Below are 22,163 nucleotides of genomic sequence, written 5' to 3'. Positions count from 1 at the left end.
GCTGGGTCTGAATACAGATTCTACCACTTTCTATAGCCTTTTAATATTTCTTAGATGGGTTATTTCTCTGAAACCATTTTCTTGTCTGTAAAAGGGGGACATGAAAGCTACTTACTGGATTGTTCAGAAAATGAGGTGAGTGGCTGTCACCTGTCATAGGGGCTCTTGCCCCCCCTCTTCCTTTTCATGTAATGGCTTCTAGATTGCATATTATCATTTGAGACCCATTTGCCATGGCCAAACCAGAAATTCAACAAGTATTTCAATGGTATTCATTGTTGTCTGTACCATTCTGTCTCTGAGCCATCATTCATGCTATTCCTTTGCCTAAAACATGTTTCTCCTTCTTTCCTCCTATTCTCTTCCAACCAGTTCTGCTCTTACCTTCTCACTTTGATTCTCCTGGCTGGATGTCATCTTTTCCCTTCTAGATTACCACAGTGCTTCGGCCACACATTCTCAAATATTAATGCGTGTAAGGGGCATTCAGAGTGTTTAATGCTCTGGGCTTACTGTCCATGTCCACAAGATAGTGATAACCATACTACCCCTCTCTGAGCTCTTTGTTAAGTGTTAGATGAATGTCATGCGTGAAATATTTAGCACTAGGATGGACACATAGTAGATGAACAGTAAATGCTGTCTAACATAAATACAATATATTCCAATAAACAATCGTAGTTTATATAACATAACAAATTTTGAAGGCAGAAGTAGAAGAGGAGGAAACAGTCTGGGACTGGCAATTAAAAGAGCAGGATTGCAGAATCCAAATAGACTCCCAGACACCAGCTTCAGAAATGTGACTATACTGCCCAGAGATAACGAGTTGCTAGAATAAAGTTCTATGTGGAAGGAAGAGGTTTCAAGTGCCAAGTTCTATCCACTCCAATTCTCATGCATTGTAACCCTTGGCAAATCTTCTTCACCCAAGAGTTCTTACTCTGGCTCAGCTTTCTAGCATGGTACCGGTTAATTACAGTAATAAGATAAGGCATTCTTGGGCAGCAGGGATGTGCTGGACAAATGTGGGACAGCAGGGTTGGATTGGGGGATTTATTATAAGCCAAATAAATGGCATCAGAGGATTGATGAGGAAGTCGTGACTACTGCAATGAACCCAAGGGATGGTGGGATGGGGGGACTGGTCAAAAGGAAGATTGGAGGAGGATATTGAAACAGTTGTTTCATGTGGATCAAGGGCCATCCCAATGTGTGAACATGGAAGAGAATTAGATGGGTTGGGAGATTTCCCTGGATGAAGACAGAACCAACACAGACAGGACGAAGTGATGTGTGCTTATATCAAAGCCATGTTACCCACATGGCCCTAGAGGCGTCCTCCAGCATGAGTGCCTTTCCTTAGGCTGGGCGTAGCAAGCCCAGCTGCCCTGGGAAGGGAGTTCCCTTGCCTCTCCACCAAAACCATCCATAGCCCATCCTGGGGTCTCTCTCTGCTGACCTGGAACATGCATATGAGTCCCAAGATCCAGAGTCCCCTGACTCTGAGATGTCAAACATCAGTAGTTCTTTCTGTCTTTGACATCAGCCCTTTGAACTCCATGCCTGTGGTGAGCACATGATTGGGGGTTAGAAATCTTAGCCTTGATGGTCCTTTGCTCTGTTCCCTTGGACAAATTACCTCACCTCTCTGAGTCTCAGGCTCCTCAACTATAAAATGGGGATCATTCAGCTTACCTTACTAAGTTTTTGATAAGAGCAAATGGGAGAATGCAGGAGTCTGTGATCAAATGGGACACTGGTTGAGGAAATAATGTGTGTTTCAGCAATGAACAATCTGAGGGATGCTTAGTTCATTTCATTCAATCCTTTCAACCCTGCTGTACCTCTAGCCCCCTTTTATAGATGAGGAAATGATGGCTCAGAGAGGCTGGGTAACTTATCTTAGAAAGTGGTCCAGTTGGGATTTGAACTCAGGGCTTTGGGACTCTACAACACCACCCTGCCTTCCACATCAGGTACCCGTGGGTCTGTGGGTTATCCTGTTTCTGAACACAGCGAGTATTGGCTGCTCTGCTGGACACAAGAAACCTGCTTGACTTGCTGACACTCGCTCTAAGAGCCCTGCTTCTTGCCCTTTCTCTTCTCATTTATCCACAGACCCCCAGATGGCCATGGAGGTAGCCAGGTGGCCAAGAATTTCAGTTACAGGAAACTCCATTTGCTTTGCATCCAAGATGATGGTGCATTTTCCAAGTAAAGTCAGGAACCCCTAATGCACTAGAGCAGTTGAGTGTGGCTTGGGCGGCCCCTTCATTTCTGAGTCAGTCCCAGAAGAGAGCTTGCCTGTGTTGTTATGTGTCCTTATTCGTTAAGGATTCTCTGTATTGAGATGCAACCTAATTAGGGTTGAGCTCAAAGCCTGTTCATTCGGGGGCTTAGTTCATAAAAGATTAATGTTCATTTTCCTTGGGTTTTGTTGCAGAATTCAGCTGGAAAAAATCCAGGGTGCACTTCTTCCAAGAGAAGTAGCACTTTGGTGGTTTGTGAAAATCCCTTTTCCCTCTTGTTAAAACCTTGTTTTTTATGTCCTCCTCCCCCTCAGCCTCTACCCTAGCATTTTAGTTTCTGAAGATGTATAAGAGAAAAAAAGTGAACTCTGCAATCAGAGAAAGCAATTGGAGATATTATTGAAAAGGAACACATTTACTTATGATTTAAAAAAAAACAGGTAGCAAATTAAACAAGGCATATTGGAAACGGTTCTGCATTCATTCACTTATTCATACCATCATTCAGCAAACATTTATTGAACACCTGTTATGTGCCAGACACTGAGTGTGTGTGTGTGTGTATAATATAATTCATCTGATTTTTCTTTCTGTGCTTTGCTTGATCAACTTAATTCCATCATTAGAGTGCTGATACATATGAGGGGGGAACCTCCTGACAGTATTTCTGCAGAAAGAAAAACATACCTATCCAGCTTAAAAAAAAAATCTTCCATGTTTTCTGATAACAAAAGGGATATATGCTAATGGTTAAAATGCCCCAAAATATGATTTGATTACATTTAAGAGGTAGCAACATTGTATAATCTCAGCCCTTAGAGATTTCAATTGTTGATGGATTGGTGTATATTCCTCCAGGTTTATTTTTCAACAATAAACTATAACAATATAATTGTATTTACAGAAATGGAAGACAACACTTTTGTTCTGCAACTTGTGTGGTTCACTTCATACTCTACCCCGTCAGGATGTGCTGGCCACATTAGCCAGCCCATGGAGAACCTCTACAATACTGTAGAGGTAGTAATACAACAACATTAGCTGTTGTTTTAATGCTGCCGAGTATTCCATTGTATAACCTTGCTTATTCAACCGGTCCTCCGTTCAAGATATTTTGGTTGTTTCTAACTTGCTATCCTCACAAGCAATGCTTCTGTGGATCTCCTCGTAGCTAACTTGGGGCATTTCTGTGAGTATTTCTCTGGACAGATCTCTAGAAATGGAATGTACTGAGTCAAAGTGACGAATATTCTTTATGTTCATGTCTCAATCACCGTGTGAAATGTTCTTTTCGGCACTGCTTCCCCTCACCCATCCTCTTTTCTCTAATTCCATTCCTCTCAAAATACTTGAAAGCAAGCCCAAGATGCTAACAGGTGCTTGTGGGAATGGTGCTCTAGATTTGAGAAGAAGAAAAAGTAGAACATTGCTGTCTCTTCTTTGCTCAGAGCATCCTTGGCTGCCTGTGAGCAAACAAAAATAGGCTTTTCTCTTCCTTTGAGTCAATGTCCTCGCAAATTCTTGCTGAGATGATCTTTTCCCCAAGAGAGGCAAAGGCCGGTTTGCTTTTTTTTTTTTTTAATCTTCTGTAGGTGACCTGGCTGGTAGAAAGCAATAGTCATGGATATTTGTGGGGGAGGGCAGCATTTCAGTGTAATAGTGACCATATTCCTGAAGGAGACGGTGGCAACTTGACTGATTTTCTAAAACCCTGCAAATTGTCATCACAGGATAAAGCACCTTAACGATGTCAGATGAGTCGTTTCTGTGTCACGTAAACGTTGGAAGAAAATAGTTCTACCCCTAGTTCTCCAATGTAAAGTATTTACCAACACATATTATATCTCCAAACCCTACAATTTACTACTTTGGTCATTTTTCTCTTTGTTAAAACTGAGAACCCACAGCTGGATATATTATAGAAATGTAAGTCTTATTTATGTGGGCATCTCTAACATTTTTACTTCTCTTTTTCTTGGGCCACACTTAAATGGGAGACCTGTGTCCCCTCAGTCAAAAAACCCCCAAAGGAGGCTTTCTCAGGAAGTCTGAAACCACAATGCTGTCTCAGCTCCTGGCCGATTTTGCTAACTCTCCAACAGAGGGCAGTGCATTTCTCTCATTGGTCTGCTTAAGTTTGAAAAATACTAGGTAAAAACATACTACTGTCAGCGTCTGAAAATCCAAGCACCTTTTCCTTTATTAAACTCACTCTCAGCCCACTTCTGAGAACAATACACCAGGGAATATTCCAAACACAGGATGGACACAGGAGATTTAAGGGTTCCTTATGCTAGAAATAGTACAATAGTTTGTGTTCAAAACTATAAGCTGAGTAAAGTATTTTCCTAATGTCCTGAAGTTGTTCTCTTTTTTTACTGCTTTGGTTTTTTTGCTTTAGTTGTGATTTTTTAAATCTCACCATCCTGGAAGGTCAGGAGAGTTGATTTGGAAGAATCTTTGGTTATAAATAGTTTAATCTTGTCCCAGTACTATTCATTCTCAAGTTTTATCTGTTATCAATTTAGATATTTCTTATGAGGAGAAAAAAAAAGGTTAGAAGTCTGATGAGTTCCAGAGCTAAGAAGGGGAGCCAGGAGTGAGCACACTTTGTTGTGTTGACTGAAGGACCTGCCACTCTTGGCGAAAAGAATTTGTCATCAATTGCAAACAATCCTACACAGTTTCCCTTAGATTGGCACAATGATTTTCAGCATAATGAAGAGCTGGGTCCGATGCCAATCACTGTCTGACTGCCAGTTAGAGTTTCCATCCTTCAAACTTTACCACAAGGGAGATAAAGCTGAGGAAGAACTGCCCAGAGGAGTCTGGGAAGAGAGTAGGAGAAAAGCAGAGGAAGGAAACAGTCATTGCTTTGTCCTCCCTGGATCACTGTCTGCATACTGTCTGGTATCTTGAGGGCCCCGGCCTAGGTGGCCTGCTTCCTGGTGCAGCAACTGAGACCCAAGCTGGGTTCCTCTAGCTTGCATTCAAGTGGTAGTTTGTCTCCCAAGATGGCTCCCATAACCAAGGGTGCTGGTATTCATACCCCTCTGGGGCCCCCTCCCTCCTCACCCCAGGAATCTGCATTTAGCCAATAGGGTATGGCAGAAATGATATTGTGCCAAGACTTAAGAAGGCCTTTCACTTGTGTGCTCTTGTAAGCCATCCACCATGTAAGAAGTCCAGCTACCCTGCTGGAGGGAATCCACGCAGAAGGGTTCTGCAGGGTAACTCTTCACAGAGAAAGACCCCACATGTGAGTGAGGGAACCATCTTCAACCTGGCTGTCCTCACATAACACCAGCCCACTCACCATCTGATTACAACAGCATGAGTGATTCCCAGGCCAGACCAGCAGAAGAACGTCCCAGCCGAATCTAGTCAGCTCGCAGAATCATGAGCGATAATAAAAACTATGTTAAGCTGTTAAGTTTGGAGGTGGCTCGTTACACAGCATTAGATAACAGAAGCTATTACTTTGGCACTTTCCGGGTGAGGCATAGAGGCACAGCTGTCATGAGAACCAGGCTCCCAGCTCTGCTGGCACAAAAGAGGAAACTGAATGTGGTATTTGTGAGGCAGAGGATAGGTTCTCTGCTGTGACCAGGAGACCCGAAGTCTAGTCCTGGCTGTGGCACCAACCAGCTATGACTTCTTCACTAGCTTGCATCTCTGCTCAACCAGGAGCTGCTTGAGGCCAGGAACAAAGTTTTATTCCTTCATATACACCCCAGCACCCTGTGTGTGATTAGGATCTACTGTAGTTACATAGATGTTAGATGGGTGACTTGGGGGTGAATTAATGAAATAGCTAATGACAACCATTTCATTTATCAGTCTTTTGGCTTGCTCTTTGGGGCACCAGCCTTTCCCAGGCATCCCCAGCAAAGGTTGAACACAAGCTTTGGTGGGTTTGAGCTTTGTAACTAAAAACCCACCAGAAACCAGGCCCAACCAAGAGGAACCTAACAGTGTTCAGAGTCTTCAAAAATTCTTGATTGATGTCACCTTAGACCAGAGTCATTAAATTTAAATGCTGGCAGGAAGTAGACAGGGGAATCGAGGAGTGCACTGAACATGCCCCGGCCCCTATGGTTCTCCCACCAGGGTCACCATGCAGGGTTAGGAATCTCCAGAGGGGGCAGTGCTGGTCTTGTGCTCACTCCCCAGCATCCAGACTACTGCCCAACACCAAGATGTTTGTTGAACAAAGGAATTAGCCTGCTTCCCTTTTCACAACCATTGGAAGAAGCAGCAAAGAAAAAGGAGAAGTGAGGAGGGAAAGTTAGAAGGGGAGGAGACCAAAACTAGTTACAATTCATTGAGCATTTACTGCATGCCTGGTGTGGTAGCAGGTTTTCCCCCCTATATTATCTCATTAAACCCTTACAGCAAGGGCAAGAGCCTGATTTTATGATCCCTGTGTTATAAATGAGAGATTTGAAGCTCAACGAGGTTGAGTTATCACCGAAGTTCATACAACTAGGAAGTGGCTGAGCTGGAGTCCAAACTTGACTCTGTCTGCCTTTGTGCTTCTCACAGATGACTCAAAACTGGTTTTCTACCTTCCCAGGTCCAGCGATGAGAACTTGTCATTCAGTCTCTTCATCTGCAAAATGGGGATAATAGTAGTGTCTACTTCCTAGGGCTGTTGTAAGGATGAAACTAGCTAAAACCTGGAAAATGCTCAGAAATGCTCAGAATAATACATGGTAGCTGCTCAATTAAAAAAAATTAGCATTTTTTTCATTTTTGTTATTTTCCTTTCTTTACTCTCCCACTGAACTTTGCCCAACACTGCACCAAAAGTCTGGTGTCACTCTTGGTAAGCTGCCCAAACTTCAGAATCTGCAGTCTGTTTTCTTACATTTTATTTAAAAATTTTTTTTCAGCAATTTGTCTCTTTTCTTGTTATAGTTTTGTTTGTTCTGTGCTCACAGTCTGCTTTTACACACGCATGTTACCTAAGCTAGCTGATCAGAATCATATCTTCTAAAAATGGGCCAGTGGAGAGACATGTTGGTGCATAAGATAGTCTCGGAGTGAGAACACCTAGGTACAGCCATCCCTGATTGGCTGTGTGACCCTGGCAAGTCACACCATCTGTCAGAGCCTTGGTTTCCCCATCTGTAAAATGAAAACAGTAGTTAACTGCTCATGTCTCTCTTGGTGCTGGTTGAGGATCCATTGTGGTGCTGCCTGGGGACTCACGATGACAGGGACAAATGACAGACTGTCCCGGGATGCTGCAGAGACCCCAGAAGCTGGGGCAAACCCCAGGCAGGTCAACAGCCCCTGTAAGAAGGCTGAGCATCTGAATAATGAACATGTTATTTAAATGGAGCTGGGGCCCTGTGCAGTGCTGAGAAGTCATTTTCCACAGTTCACTGTTCTCCTAGTCAATGGGGCTTGACTTGATTATCCTTCCTCCGGGCTTCAGATGTGGGTACCATTTGAGATTTGTTAAAAATTAGCTAAATAAAATTGTCCCCTCCTCCCCAGCAATAGTGTATGTGAGTGATGGGGCTTTCATAGGCTAATTTCTTAGGTGGATGTCAATCTGAGACCAGAAAATACACTTCATATGTCTATATATGTAGGGCCGTGCAAGTGTATAGATAGAATTTTTCATATTTAGAGGGGAAAAAATTAGAACAAAAAGCCTGACTAGGAGCCTCCAAATAAGAGTGAGCCATATCGTGCGGATTTCACAGAGGCTGCCCCTGATCTCACCCCGTTTGGCAACCGTCTGTTAGGCCGGCAACAGGGCTCGTGTTTTTATTGTTGTGTGATTTCAAACAGCTTGAGATTTTTTTGTTTTAATTTGGTCTATTTTTTTTCCCTTTTTTAAAAAAAAATTATTTTTAAATTTACATCCAAGTTAGCGTATAGTCCAATGATGATTTCAGGAGTAGATTCCAGTGATTCATCCCCTATGCATAACACCCAGTGCTCCCAACAAGTGCCCTCCTTAATGCCCCTTACCCATTTAGCCCATCCCCCACCCACAACCCCTCCAGCAACCCTCAGTTTGCTCTCTGTATTTAAGAGTCTCTTATGTTTTGTTCCCCTCCCTGTTTTTATCTTTTTTTTCCTTCCCTTCCCCATGTTCATCTGTCAAACAACTTGAAATGTTTTAAACAAAGAAATAAAATGTTTGAGTAAACTAATTGAAATGTTGTTTTAAAATAATTTTTAATAAAGAGATAACCCTATTTTCAGATTCTAAAAGTATACCATGGAAAATTTGAAAAGTGCAGGAAAAAAAAATCACTACAATCATCCTATTCAGAAATGACACTTCAAGCATTTTCTTGCCATCTCTTTAATGTACACACGTAAATCTACATAGAAATGCACGTGCAACATTGGATCATGCTGGATATATGGTTTTCTGTATTGCTTTTTTCACCTAACATTATGATGTGTGCTTTTTTGTCCCTATACTGTTGAATAGCTTTCAAAATCATGATTCTTAATGGTTACATAATTTCATCAAATGGATGGAGGATGATTTATTTAAACACTTCCTGGTTGCTGGAAATTTAGGTTGAATTGGAATAACTTTTCAACGAGAGAAAAAAAATGATGCTAGCTATTTATGAGGCAACAATGATTTCTCACCCTGCATGAGCAGCCAGCAATAAAAGTCAGCCACACAATCTGGTATGTGATGAAAGGTCCAGAAATGGCCAGGAAACGGATGGGGAAATCGTAAGGGATAAAGTGAGTTATTAGTGTTTATTATTTATATGGTACAGTAAATATATACAGCTCAGGACCAAGCATTCGCTTGTCAGCAACTTGCAACCAGTCAATGGTCCCTTGGAGCCTGGACAGTGCTGAAATCCACAAATCAAGATGGCACCATTAGGGGACGTGGTAAGTTAGCCATTCCTGATGGAAGAGCTCCTTCTGGACCATCTCAATGCAAGTCTGTTCCCTTGGCCTTAGGATAACTTTCATTTCAGAGGACAATATCTATAGTCTCCTGACAATTTGCAAGAGAGAGAGAGAGACAGAGAGAGAAAATGTGTGTGGGTCTGTGTGTGTGTAGAAAGGAGGAGTGGGCTATTTCCTTTGTATCTTCTGTAGTTTTGTCTCCTGGGATAGCAGCTTGCAGTGGCCACACCCTGACCCTTGCTTGTTATGCTGAAGTGAGAAGTTTTCTTCATCTCATGTACAAAAGACAGTGATTATTATGTCCAATTTAGAGGTAAGGAAATAAAGTCAAAGATAGGTGCAGTGACAATCAGGACTTCTTTTTGAAAATGACAAACTAAAACTCAAGACCTGAGGTCCCACATCATAACAGCACACCAGCTGCCTCCACAGGACAACATTTGTGAGTGTCTTCCAGACTCTGCTTTCCTTTACTATTTATTCTTATTTGGCAGTAAAAATATCTTTCATGAAGAAGAGAAAGATAATTTGAGAAAGAAATTCTTTCTCATTCTTATAACCAGATATGGGGCTTCCCCTCAGACCCCCTAGCCCCAGTGTTCTGAATCCTTCTTTCCCACTCTATTTTTCTCTAAAGCACATATTCCATCCAACATAGTGTAAATTGAAGAACAGTTTTTTCATGTTTATTTATTTATTTTGAGAAAGAGAGTACGGGCAAAGGAGGGTCAGAAAGAGAAAGAGAGAAGGATAATCCCAAGAAGGCTATGCACTGTCAGCACGGAGGTCCATGTGGGGCTCAATCTCACAAACCATGAGATCATGATCTGAGCAGAAATCAAGAGTCCGACGCTTAACCGACTGAGGCAGCCAGGTACCCCCAGCATAATGTAGATATTCTGTAGATTTTACTTAAAAGCCAAAAATGTCTCCCCATTAGAAGTAGACTCCACTAGAAGTAGGTCCTTTCAATACAGTGTGGAGACAGTAGAATATGTTATAGCTATGATTTATTGAGTACCTACAATTTGTCAAAAACCTTCCAGACATTACTTTAAGTTTTGGAATAACCTAGTGGGAAGAATGCATTTTTTTACCATGTTTTTACAGTTGAAGAAACCCACAGTTTGGAATGGTGACCTTAGCAACTCAGGGTCACAGAGCTCTTATAGATTGGGTTGTGACCCAAGTCAGCTTGACTCCAAAGCTATTTCCCTTCATATTGTTCTTGCTTCAGTGGGTTGAGAGAGACAACTGGGTCACTGTGGCATCCAGCTAGGTCTTTCCTGTCTGGTGTCTAGGGGATGACCCAAGGACATGGAGCAGGTTCTGGTTCCCAGGGCTTTCCAGGAAGGGCTCCCCATCCCCCAGGCTTCTTAGCTACCATTTTCTCCTGACCAACAAATCCCTTGGTCTGAAACCATTACTTGTCCCTTTAAGGCATAGACTTGGACTCTCAAACCTGCTCATGAATGGACTTATCAGATTCTGGTCTGGGCGCCAAGAGCAGAAGAACCCTTGCCAGCCCAGAAATGGGAACATTTAGAACACTGGGAAACATGGAAGTCAAATTTTCCCCACTTTTACGTGTTCCTCTGAGTAGGAACCAAACCCATGACATGGGCATATTCCAAAACAGGGACATGGGGAGTTTTTGTGAAATGGCCTAGAGATTCTGAAGCTATATTGTTTCTAATGAAGGCACAGCTTTGCACACACACGTACATTAACTCAAGATCGGCAGTTCCTTGGGGAGCTGGATCCATATCCCTGGACTTATCTTTTGCTAGCACTTTTGGCTGTGTAGATAAATATTCTAAACGCTTTAAAAAAAAAATAGCACCTGAAGATTTTTATCAAAGAAAATCTTACCTTGTAACCTAGTATGCAAGTCAAAGCAAGACAGGGATGCTTGGGCAGGAGGTGGAAGTCTCTCCAAAAGCCCTTGCTTTCTCCCTCTACCCCAGATCTGTCTTCCCCTAGACCCCTCGGACCTCTGGAAAGCTGGTCCTAGATTGTCTGATTCGGGAGAAGATGACTTCTAACAGCCCAGCAGTGGCACTGGACCACCTCACTGCCTCCATTTCCATTATCGCTAGTGATGGACCCACTGAAAAAAATGCATTCCAGTAAATTCAGGTGGACAGCAGCTGTGACTCTGCACAGGACACGCCGAAACCAACACTGTGCCTGTGTCCCAGACGATCAGGCCCCCCAGTGCTGTGAGCAACTTTACTGGGTAACCCACATGGGGCAGCATGCACAAGCACGAGGCATATTATCTGAATATGGAATCAGTAGTTTTGCAAGATGTGGCTCTCAATTTTCTATTCTAACTTGCCATGAACTTCATAATTTTTATATCAGAGAGAATAAAATCTCATATTAAATTCTATAATTTGTGAAACTGATTTTACTTGTCCATGAATTCTGCAAATACTGTCATGTGCCTGCAACGTGCCAGGCACATTTCCTCTTTTGGACACTGGGAAAATAATAATAAACAAGATGAATGAAAACCATGTAAGTTTCACAGCTCTATCCTATTTTTAACAATTATAAATGATATTTTTCCTCTGGGTGTATGTCCCCCCCCCCACCTCCTCCCATGTGAATGCCCAAAAGTTAACTTCTTTCCCTGTCAGAGGAAATTTTTTATCTGAACTTCCTCATGCCATCAGAATGGTTATTTTAAACTGCTCTTTTTTAAAAAGGCATGTGTTCAGATTTGTTGCGCTACTTGTAACACAAATTTAAAACAGCTTATGATCAAATGGCATTTTAAAATTTGTCTTGATTCATGTGAAAGTAATTTGGATTCACATTAGCATTCTGGAAACTGATCATTAACACTTTTTAACTGATTTTGTAAACACATTTTGCTTCCAAAATAAACATAAACAGGAAAGGAGAACACTCAGTGTAGCTGAGGCATGAAGATACACACATTAAGGGGAAGGGCAGGGTCGCCACCATAAAATGGTAAAGGCACTTGAGAGTCATTTGATTACCAACTCACTTCGTGAAAAATCTGCAAGAAAGATGTGAATAATTTAATATTTGCCTGATGGGGGGATTTCAAGCTGCAGAGTTGTTTGTCTATCACGGATCATTGCAAATAATTAAGATGGGGTGGGAGGTGGGGACTGATTAACGTTTGATAAGTCAGGAGAGGGACAGCATGTGGCAGGGATGAGCAAATTGGCTGGGTTGCCTCCATGCTTAGCCAGGATGGGAGTTGCGGAGATAAACAAAAATCAGAAAGTTGTAGCTGTCCAGCCCTCCTCCAGTCAATGCTGGGAGCCCCTCAACAACGTTCCCACTAAGGGGTTGCCCAGCCTCAGCCTGGATACCTCCAGTGGCTCTGTCACCTTCCTATGACATCCCATTGACCCACACGCTTTAGTCCTGAACAGTTTGGCATTTAAAAGTACATCTTCCAGGGTCACTTGAGTGTACAACTTCAGCTTAGGTCATGATCTCATGGTTAGTGAGTTCGAGACCCACATTGGGCTCGCTGCTGTGAGCAGAGACAGAGCCCGCTTCGGCTCTTCTGTCTCCCTCTCTCTCTGCCCCTCCCCTCCCTCTCTCTCTCAAAAATAAATAAGCCTTTAAAGATAAATAAATAAAAGTACATCTTCCAAAGGAGCCAAAAATAATTGTACATATCTACAGATTCCACGGGAATCTGATTCCTAACCCCCAGCAACACTCTTGTACCCCTTTTTCTTCTCCTGGTCACCTCACATCCCATACTCTCACAGACATGCTTCCTTCAAACTTGTGTCAACTGCCTCCATCCTGCCCTAACTCCAGAACTCCTGCTACTTCTCCTCCCCCATTTTGCTCTAGATTTTGTATGCAAAAGTATGAAATAACCCTGGAGCCCGCCTGGAAGGCAGGAGAGGAAAAGGAACTCCTTCAGTAAGACTGGACTATTTTATCGAGCCTCTTACATTGAACTGCAATGTGGCACTGAGTAGCTTCTGAGTTGACAGAGCACGTGTGGTTTAGGAAAGCAGGTCTGGGAGTCAGGAAGGCTTGGGTTTTCATCCCTCCCCTGGCCCTGAGTGAGATCCTTCCTCTTCCCTGATCTTTACTCTCCTGATCTGTAAAACAACAAGAACATTTACTTCCCATGGGTATGAAACAGCTGAGCATTGGGCACAGTACATGTTCGGTAAATGGAGGGTGTAACTCTTCTTACCACTACAGTCTTGCCTCTAAAAGGTCCAACATTCTGGTATGAGCTGCTCCCTCCTCAGTGTTAATCCAATTCAACAGATGCCAACAGGGCACTTGTTCCTGCCAGGACGTGCTGGAGCTACAGATTTGAAGGTGACAAAGAGAAGGTCCCTTTTCCTGAGAAGCACCAACTCACTCACTTGTCACTCCTTATAGAATGCATGGAACGGAACCAGTAAACTGAAGTTTACATTTACAGAAGGAAAGGAAAAGAGTCTGCTTTAAGATAGGCGCCGTTGTTCTGTGTCTCTGTTGGCTTGAGGATGGTGAAGTAGAAGGCAAGGTGTTCTGCCATCCCTTAGCTATACATGGATCGCTGGGCCTCTTGGAGCTTAGTTCATTCTTCTCTGAAATGGGGGCTCCACAGCTTGCCTTCCCTGTACCTCTAAGCCTTCGTGAGGAAAAAAAAAAACAGATTGAAAGGGATTTGTAACTGTAAAGTGCCATGAAAGTCTAATGTTGTTGCTATCCTAGTTACTAGTGTGACCTTGGATTCCCCCAATTTCTTCCCCTACAAGTTGGAGAGGTAGTGTCCTGAAGACGGTCCACGCATAGGAACACTCTGCTGGCCCCTTACCCCTATTTTGTCCCTACCTTAATAAGCTGGAAGAACCACAGTATCCTCAGCCATTGCCAGCAAGAATCAGGACTCTGGTTTCAGGTGACGAAATTTAAACTGCCTTGAGGAAGAAAGAGAAAGGCATTGACTATGTAAGGTGCCCATGTGTCCCAAGGCCACTCCAAGTTCAGCTGTGGGATATGCTCCTTCAAACCATATAGTTTTTGGAAAGGACTTCTGTGGCTAAACATACTTCTCTGGCCACAGTGACTGGTCCAAAATGGATACTGCCTGATGCTGACGGCACCTGTCTAACCTGCACACAGGGCAGGCTGGAAGTGTCAGAGTTCATTAATACGCCCCAGGCAACCTGCAACCAGTGAGGTGCAGGAGTTGGTGCATATAGTCCAGCTTCCTCACTCCTCAGCTGGTGTGTATCCAGTCTGGGTGCCAAAAGGGATCGCCAGAAAAACCCAGTACTCCAGAGAAATCAGGTTTCGAGGCAACATTTTTGAAAAATAAAAGTTAACACCAAAATTCCACGTGTACAAAATCTCAAAAGGTTAAATAAGAGCTGTGCCGATAAGACTGCTTTTTCCTTTTGTCTCAGGCTTTACTATGGCCCAGCTGGACACTGCTGTGCGTCTTTTAACTGCTCGTTTGCAAGCCCAGTAAACAAGAGAAGTGAGAGTAGCCTCAAACAGGCTGAGATGTCGTCCTCACCAGGCTTCTCATTGGAGCCACCTGTGGTCTGCCTTGACTCGGGGTACCACCCCCAAGTAATGTTGCCCAGGGCTCCCTGGCAGGGGCAAGGCAGGGACATGTGGAAGCAGTAGACTGAGGACATGTGGGCAGTTTATTCTTTGATGTCCTTGGAAGAGTGGTCACAGATTGCATGATCTAAGTCAACAACCAGGACAGATAACCCTCAGGAGAATGAAGGTCATTTCAACTAACATGGTAAGTTCCTATGAGAGGACTTTAAATCAGCGCTCTCTCTCTCTCTCTCTCTCTCAGATCTTTTCTTTACATCTGTAGGTACCCCTGCCAGGTAACCGAATAATACAAAGCACATAGCATATAGGAGAATGGCTTCTTTCTAAGCACCCCCCAAATGATGGAACTACCTAGAGATTAGTGCCTTTTTTGTGGGGAAGACTTTGATCCTGTGCCATTAGAGACCAAGGTTGGAGGAAGCCAAGCCCACAATCAGAATGTAATTGAAGTATGTTACCTATAATAGGTTCAGATGTTTGTGATCTTCAGCACTTTATGAATTCTGCAGCAGATGGGCGAGGGCCAGGTAGCGGGCGAGAACAGACTGGGTAAGGCAGGCTGGCACTCTGACAAGGGCAGCCCCAGCTGTGGTCCGGGTGTTATTCAGCACGCCCACCCACTGCACCAGCAGCCTGCCTTCCCTAGCTCGTGGCCACGGCCGCCTTAATGAAGAGTGGAGGTAAGCATGAATCCCGGCTTTCCAGGGATCGCAACATTTGAGAAACCCAGAAGAATCGACATGATGGAAATGGTGCCAAGTTCTTCTGCCTCTTGCTTTTCAACAAAAAGAGAAAGAAAGAAGGAGAGAGAAGAGAGGGAATCTGCTAATAAAATGCATGTCTAAACACTTTCTAATTTTCCTAGGCTTTTCATTTTTTTCCCTCAAAAATTCCATACTGGAGAGGGAAAAGCAGAGTAACAGCTGACAAAAGGAATCTTGAATGGATACAAGAATTTACGTGAGCTCATGTAATGGGCAAGATACTGTAGTTGGAGTTTCAAATCCTCGCCCTGTCAGTTTCCCATTGTGTGACCATGAGCCAGGTTCTCAAGCGGCCCAGCTTCCTGTTTCCCCACCTGTCAAATGACCAAAATCGTGTATGTCTCCCCAGCTGTTTGCCTCACAAAATGAGGTAATATGTTAGTAGCTAATACAGTAAAATTTTGGATTGTGAGTAACTTGTTCTGTGAGTGTTCCACAAGATGAGCAAACATTTCTAATAAATTTTCACTTGATAAACAAGCAATGTCTTACAATACGAGTAGTACGTGATGCGGAATATCACATGATCACAACTGAGTCAATGGTTCTTCTCTCTCTCTCTCTCTCTTGCTCGCTGCAGGATTGTGGGTGATCATCTCTCTTGCTCGGATGCTCAGTCTCAGGCCACAGTGTTTGGTAGAAATCAGTGATTTTTCAGAACATTGGAAGGTGCCCATAACTGGCACTAGTGTATTTTTTGTCACTTCAAAACACCTATGGATAGTCCTTTGCTTTTCCATACGAGAGTAAGCTTAGGAATGCTTTGCCTCATTCTAGGTCTGGCTGCCTGCAGATATAGACCTGTTCCTCTGCTGCCTTATTGCCAGTTACATTAAATACAGTATATGACAAGAGTTTATTAATACTATCCTGCAGTCAACATCTGTGGGAGTGTATACAATGGCCCCTGTGCAGAAAAAAGGGGACGTGACCAACCCAGTGCTTGAAACCCACAGCCAGTGTTGCTTCATCCAGGTCCACCACTGAATGGCTGTAATCTTGGACAAATTATTTACATTCTTTGTCTCCAGTTTTCCCATTTGTAAGGGAGAATGATAACAGGGCCTAACACACAGGGTTGTTACGAGAATTTAAGAGTTAATATGTAAAAACCTGACCCACAATGAGTGCCCAGTAAACACAATAAAACATTGGTCTGTGAGCATAACTCGTTCTGGAAACATGTTTGTAATCCAAAGCACTTGTACATCAAAGCAAATTTCCCCATAAGAACTAATGGAAACTCAGATGTTTCATTCCACAACCCAAAAATATTCATATAAAAATGATGACAAAACTGTAATATAATACAAAATAATAAAGAGAATACAAAATATAAAGAAAAATAACCTGCACTTACCTTTGAAAACCTTCGTGGCTGGTGTGAGGGAGACAGAAGACAGGAGGGTTATTGTGTAGGACGACTTTCCCTAATGGAATCACTGCTCTCTATTGGCTCAACTGAATCTTTTTCTATTCATGCAAATATAACAAAGGACCTATCCAATGACACTTGCTTTTGCCTCCTTTTAAGGATTTGGTGGAAATGTGACATTGCATTGTCATTAAAAAGATTCATCACTAGCACTGCTACAGCCTTATTCGCGTGGTGCTTTTCTACAAAATTTTGCACCGTTTCCCACATTTTACACTATCTCCCTAATCTCATTTGAAGTGAAAGATTCCTCTGCCTTTCTCTCTGCCTCCTCTGCAAACGAGAGGCAGACACAGACTTGTAAAATCCTGCAATTTCGGCCACTCGCGTACCTTGTTCGTACTTCTTGATGATTTCCTTCTTAACTTCCACCGTGATCATCTCCTTCCTTCTTCACCGGCAATGCCAAACTGCCAACAACCAGAAGTTCCTCCAACTCATTTGACAGCAGGACTGGACCTGACTTGAATTGTTTAGCACCAAAAACTCACCTGAGCTGATTTACGGTTATAGTTTTTATTTGTCCCGCTTACTGGGTATATTCATACATTTTCACAGCAAAATACATGCATTTGCTGTTTAGTCACAGGAGGCTGGCTCAGTGGTTGCTAAGAGTTAGATAAAATGGCCTTCATACAATTTGGAAACTCTTGAACTCTGAAGCACTTCTGGCTCCAAGGGTTTACTACCTGGCATATGGTGGATCTTACACTGCCTTTGCATTGTAGGCACCCAACAAGAGTTTGATGATACCAAGATTTCCTTATAATACAACAAATGCAAATAATATAATCACTTAAAAATATATTCCTTCAGGTGTTCATTCAACAAATGCTTTTTTCATGTCTACTATGTGCTAAGTTCCGTTTTAGGCACTGGGGACAGAGTGAACCAAGTATGTGTTTTCCTTGCCCACATAAAACTTATAGTCTAAGAGAAATAATAATGGGAGAAAATAAAAGAACAAAAATTAACAATAAGGTGCTACAGACCAGAGTGCATAAGGATGTCCTGCATTCTTCTGTGTCTCCAAGCATACACAACAGAAATGAGCATAACCTGTAATAACGGAGAAATAAAAGAATTTGGGAGGGAAAAAAAAAACAACAACCCATAATTATTCTGAGAGAGTAAAACTGTGTGCCTTGAAATATTGAAGTAATTATCAGGTTAAATTTCTATGATCCCTGCAATTTCCATGAAACCTGGAAATGTTGGGAGCGTAGGCCTGGCATATCTCTTAAAGTAAAATTATACTTCTTTTTCACTCAGACTAAAAGGTCATAATTAAAGATGTAATGAAGCTAAGTGAGTAATGGGATCTGTGATTCACCGGGGAAGCGGATGTTGCCTGAGGCCCCCTCCCGCCCCTGAAAGTGGGGGTCACCAGCTCAGACGAGGGCCCTGCACCCTCAAGGAGGGGAACGTACAGCTGTCATCAGGACCCAGAGGAGAAGCTTCCCAAATTTATTTTCTCCCATGAATTTTAGCATTATTTCCTTCTGAATATTAAAGAAATACTACTCACAGTAAAATAATTCGGAAAGCTTTTATGAAAGTCTAAAGAAGTATGAAAAATGTCACATATAATCACCTATAATCATCTCACTATCCTGAGGCAAACACTATTAGTGTTTTAATAAATTTCCTTCTAGATTTTTCTCTCCTTTTTTTAAAAAAAATTTTTTAACGTTTGTTTATTTTTGAGAGACAGAGACGGAGCATGAAAGGGGGAGGGGCAGAGTGAGAGGGAGACACAGAATCCGAAGAGGGCTCCAGGCTCTGAGCTGTCAGCACAGAGCCCGACGCGGGGCTTGAACTCACAAACCGTGAGATCATGACCTGAGCTGAAGTCAGAGACTTAACTGACTGAGCCACCCAGGCGCCCCTCCTTCTAGATTTTTCTATGCTATTTTCCTCATAGTTGAGATTTGCCTACTTTTTTTTTTCCACTTAAAATTACCATAATAATAATAGGAGAAGGAATTAATTGACCACTTTCCATGCCCCTTATTTAAATCCTTAAACAATCTCATAAAATTAGAGTTTCACAACTGGCAATTACTTGACGTCTCTGTGGCTCAGTTTCCTATCTGTAAAATGGGGTACAATAGTGCCTACCTTGTAGAATTGTGAGGACCTCGGGTTAATATATCTAAAGTACTTGGAGCACTGCCAGGCATATGGTAAGCACCAGATCATGTTGACTATTACTATTATTCCATTTTGCAAATGACCCAACCCAGGCATGAACGATTCAGTAGCTTGGCCAAGCTCAGTAACTAGAGTGAGCAGGGTCAGGACTTGAACCCAGGCAGTATGGCTCTGGAGTCCAAGGCTTTAAGTCAAATATAGTGAGAGCCAAGGTGCTTTTGAAAATAAAGACTAGAATTTGGTCCACAGTTGGGATTATGACACACAAAGTTATATCTGATGGATTTCCTAGTACTCTTATGGAAGCCAAGTCGCCAGAAAAGACATTGGGGGTCCTGAGGGAAAATCTTTCATAAGGAAAGCTGGTGTTTCCAGGCTCTTAGACTGAGAAACTATATTTATATTCTTTGCTACTGTATCTCTAGTTCATAGAATAGTGGACACCCATCTGATGCATGGCATGAATTCAATACATGGTTGTTGACATGATGGAGTCATAACAATGTTGCATGATGGAGTCACACTTAGCAAATGGCTTAGAGATCAGAGGGACTGATGTTTCCAGGGTAGCTGCTGACCTCAAAATTCATCCTGACTTACCCACCTTGGCAGAAGGTCTGTTCCCAGAGAGAAGGAGCCATGAAAAGAATACTCTAAAAGGGTCTCTCTAAACTCCGTAATGCTTGAGACCCCCTGCTGTGGGATTGCCATTTTAACGTTAGCCGTATCATCTCCAGCTCATCTCTCGAAACCATCATCGGCTGGGGCAAACTGCAATGGAGTCTCATTGGCATCTATCAAATGGTGGTGGAAATGCGGTTCGGGTCTGACTTGCACAGATGGTGGTTACTTAGGGTACAGTGGGGGAGGCAAGGCTTGAGTCAGAAAAAAAGGGAGCTATATTACTAAGCTATGAAACATTTAGGGTTCTAGCTGCTGTGTATCTCTACTTTCCTCAAGTGAACATAAGTCAAGAATAATCTTGCTCATTTTGCAAGTAAGGGAACTGGGGAGAAATATATAGTATATGTATAGATAAGACTCTGGAAGGATATATATTAATATGTTGCATTGGTTGAGTCTGAATGAGATTAAGGGTAGTTTTTAAATGTTCATTTTGCCTATATAATCTAAGACCATTTCAGAAAAGCTGGGGTGAATTAAACATATTACCTAGAGTTAGATATTCATGATTTGCTTCCCTTCAAAAAGACAGTTAGGTTCAGACCAAAAATTCTCTGAGTACTGTGATTAGCATGCTGAGATGCCACATAAAGGGGCACTGACCATTATTCCCTAACCTCTATTTGTCTTCCTTAGAGCACTTACCATCAACCGCTGCGTAGTTTTTTAAATTATTTGATTCCACTCTGAACTCCCACTAGGAGCAGATAAGTTCCTGAGAGTAGGGGCTTCAGTCTGTTGTTCACCGTGTAGCCCAGAGCATATGCCTAGTACATATTTGTTAAAAGCAACCAGATGACTGAGGGCCCTTGTATAACTCAGTTCTCCCATGAGAGGCAAATCCTCCCCTTCCACTACCACACGTCACCCTCCCCTTCACCTTCTCCCACACCCACCATCACCTGCTACTGTGCAGCACCCAGAGTACCTTAGAGTGTAGCAGGTAATCTCTGACATCAGTGTTTGTATCAACGATTCACATCTCCTATGTTGTACGATGGTTTTCTGTATATTGTGTTTTCTAGTGTTTTCCTCCTATTAGTCTTAAAGAATTGCAGCAGCTGCTTGGATGCTGAGGCAGGGCAAATGTGCTAGACTTTAGGGATAGGGTAGGAGGTGAGGTTACAGGGGTGAAGAAAGAATGAGCTTCTACTTATCACGGTTAGACCCCAGCCTCAGACGGGGAAAATTAGGACAGTGCGGCTCAGTGACTTGCCCCTACACCCCTAGAATGTTGACAAGCTTCCCTTTGGAGCCCTAAAGCACTTTCTGCCAAGGCACCCATGCTTGTCTGACTCCCATTAAACTGCAAACTCCTGAGGTTCGGGTCTGGGTCTTGTTTGCTTTTGTAATCTCACATCCTAGAATGGCACCTGGCACATAGAGTAGGTGCTCAATGTACATCTGTTAACTCAACTGCCTAAAGTAACATAGCTAGTAAGCGACAGACTTTTGACTAAAACCCATGCCTTCTGATTACCTTTGCATTAGGTAAAGTCTGGGAATGATCCATCTATCATGTAACAAATGCAGTCCCTCTTGACTCGGAGTGTCTTCATTTCTTGTTTTCCTGTTCTCCTTTCACCTTTTGTTATTACTCTGCCTTCTTATCAGTCACTGTTTGGGCTGGTCCTGCAGTGGGCTTTAGAGCAAAAGGGTGTTTCTGGGCAATCATCCAAAGATCTTTGCAAACTGCACCTCATTCATGGTCAGGAGAGGGTGAGGAATCCAGGGATCCCCCAGTTCCCCGGCCACTCACTGGCAGGCAGTGTTCCAAAAAGCAGCAGCATCTTTCTGCCTCTGCATCCATGCTTGACAAAAAGGGTGAGAGAGGAGGAAATGTGGGAGCAAGCTAAAATTTAAAGGAGCTACAGAAATCCAGCCAGTGACCATAAAGCCCCAGGAAGGCAGGCTTTGAATAAAATCAATAGCAATGAAGTTTCACTTATATGCCAGACATTGTGCTAAACGCTTTTCATAAGACTTCCTATTTAATCCATCTAGCAATCCTAGACGACAGGTCGTATTATACCCATTTCGCAGAAGATAAAACAGAGGCCAGGAGTGACTTGCCCCATAGCACACATGCAGTCAGTTTTACAGTTGATGTTAGACCCCAGGCTTATCTGCCTCCGCAGCCAGGCATTATGCTTTCCTGGGATGCCCAGGCAGGACGTGCTTTTCCGGAGGTCGAGCGCCCCTCCACCCAGGGGATGGCGCTGTCCTGGCGGAGGGTGCCGTCCTGGGCGCGGCGGGCGCGGACCGGACGCGCGGCTCCGGCTGCGCGGAGCGGGCGGAGGCTGGGCGCGCAGCTGCCGCGGTTCTGCGGGACCCGGGCGGGCGCGGGCGAGCGCGGCGGAGCAGATGGCGCCGGCGGGGGGGGCGGCC

The 22,163-nt window shown here is 43.2% G+C and overlaps 1 long non-coding RNA gene across 1 annotated transcript in view; it reads left to right on the top strand.

The window, feature by feature from the left end:
- LOC123601544 overlaps positions 1-22,163 on the top strand; it is a 115,224-nt gene that overhangs the window by 80,753 nt on the left and 12,308 nt on the right. The window contains exon 2 of the long non-coding RNA XR_006714154.1: positions 14,573-14,922. This is a non-coding gene — a long non-coding RNA (uncharacterized LOC123601544). The remainder of the gene's footprint in view (positions 1-14,572; positions 14,923-22,163) is intronic.

The sequence above is a fragment of the Leopardus geoffroyi genome, chromosome D1 (genome assembly GCF_018350155.1).
Source record: "Leopardus geoffroyi isolate Oge1 chromosome D1, O.geoffroyi_Oge1_pat1.0, whole genome shotgun sequence".
Taxonomy (NCBI): domain Eukaryota; kingdom Metazoa; phylum Chordata; class Mammalia; order Carnivora; family Felidae; genus Leopardus; species Leopardus geoffroyi.
Note: the sequence above shows the minus strand (reverse complement) of the source record. Positions and strands in the feature narration are given on the sequence as shown.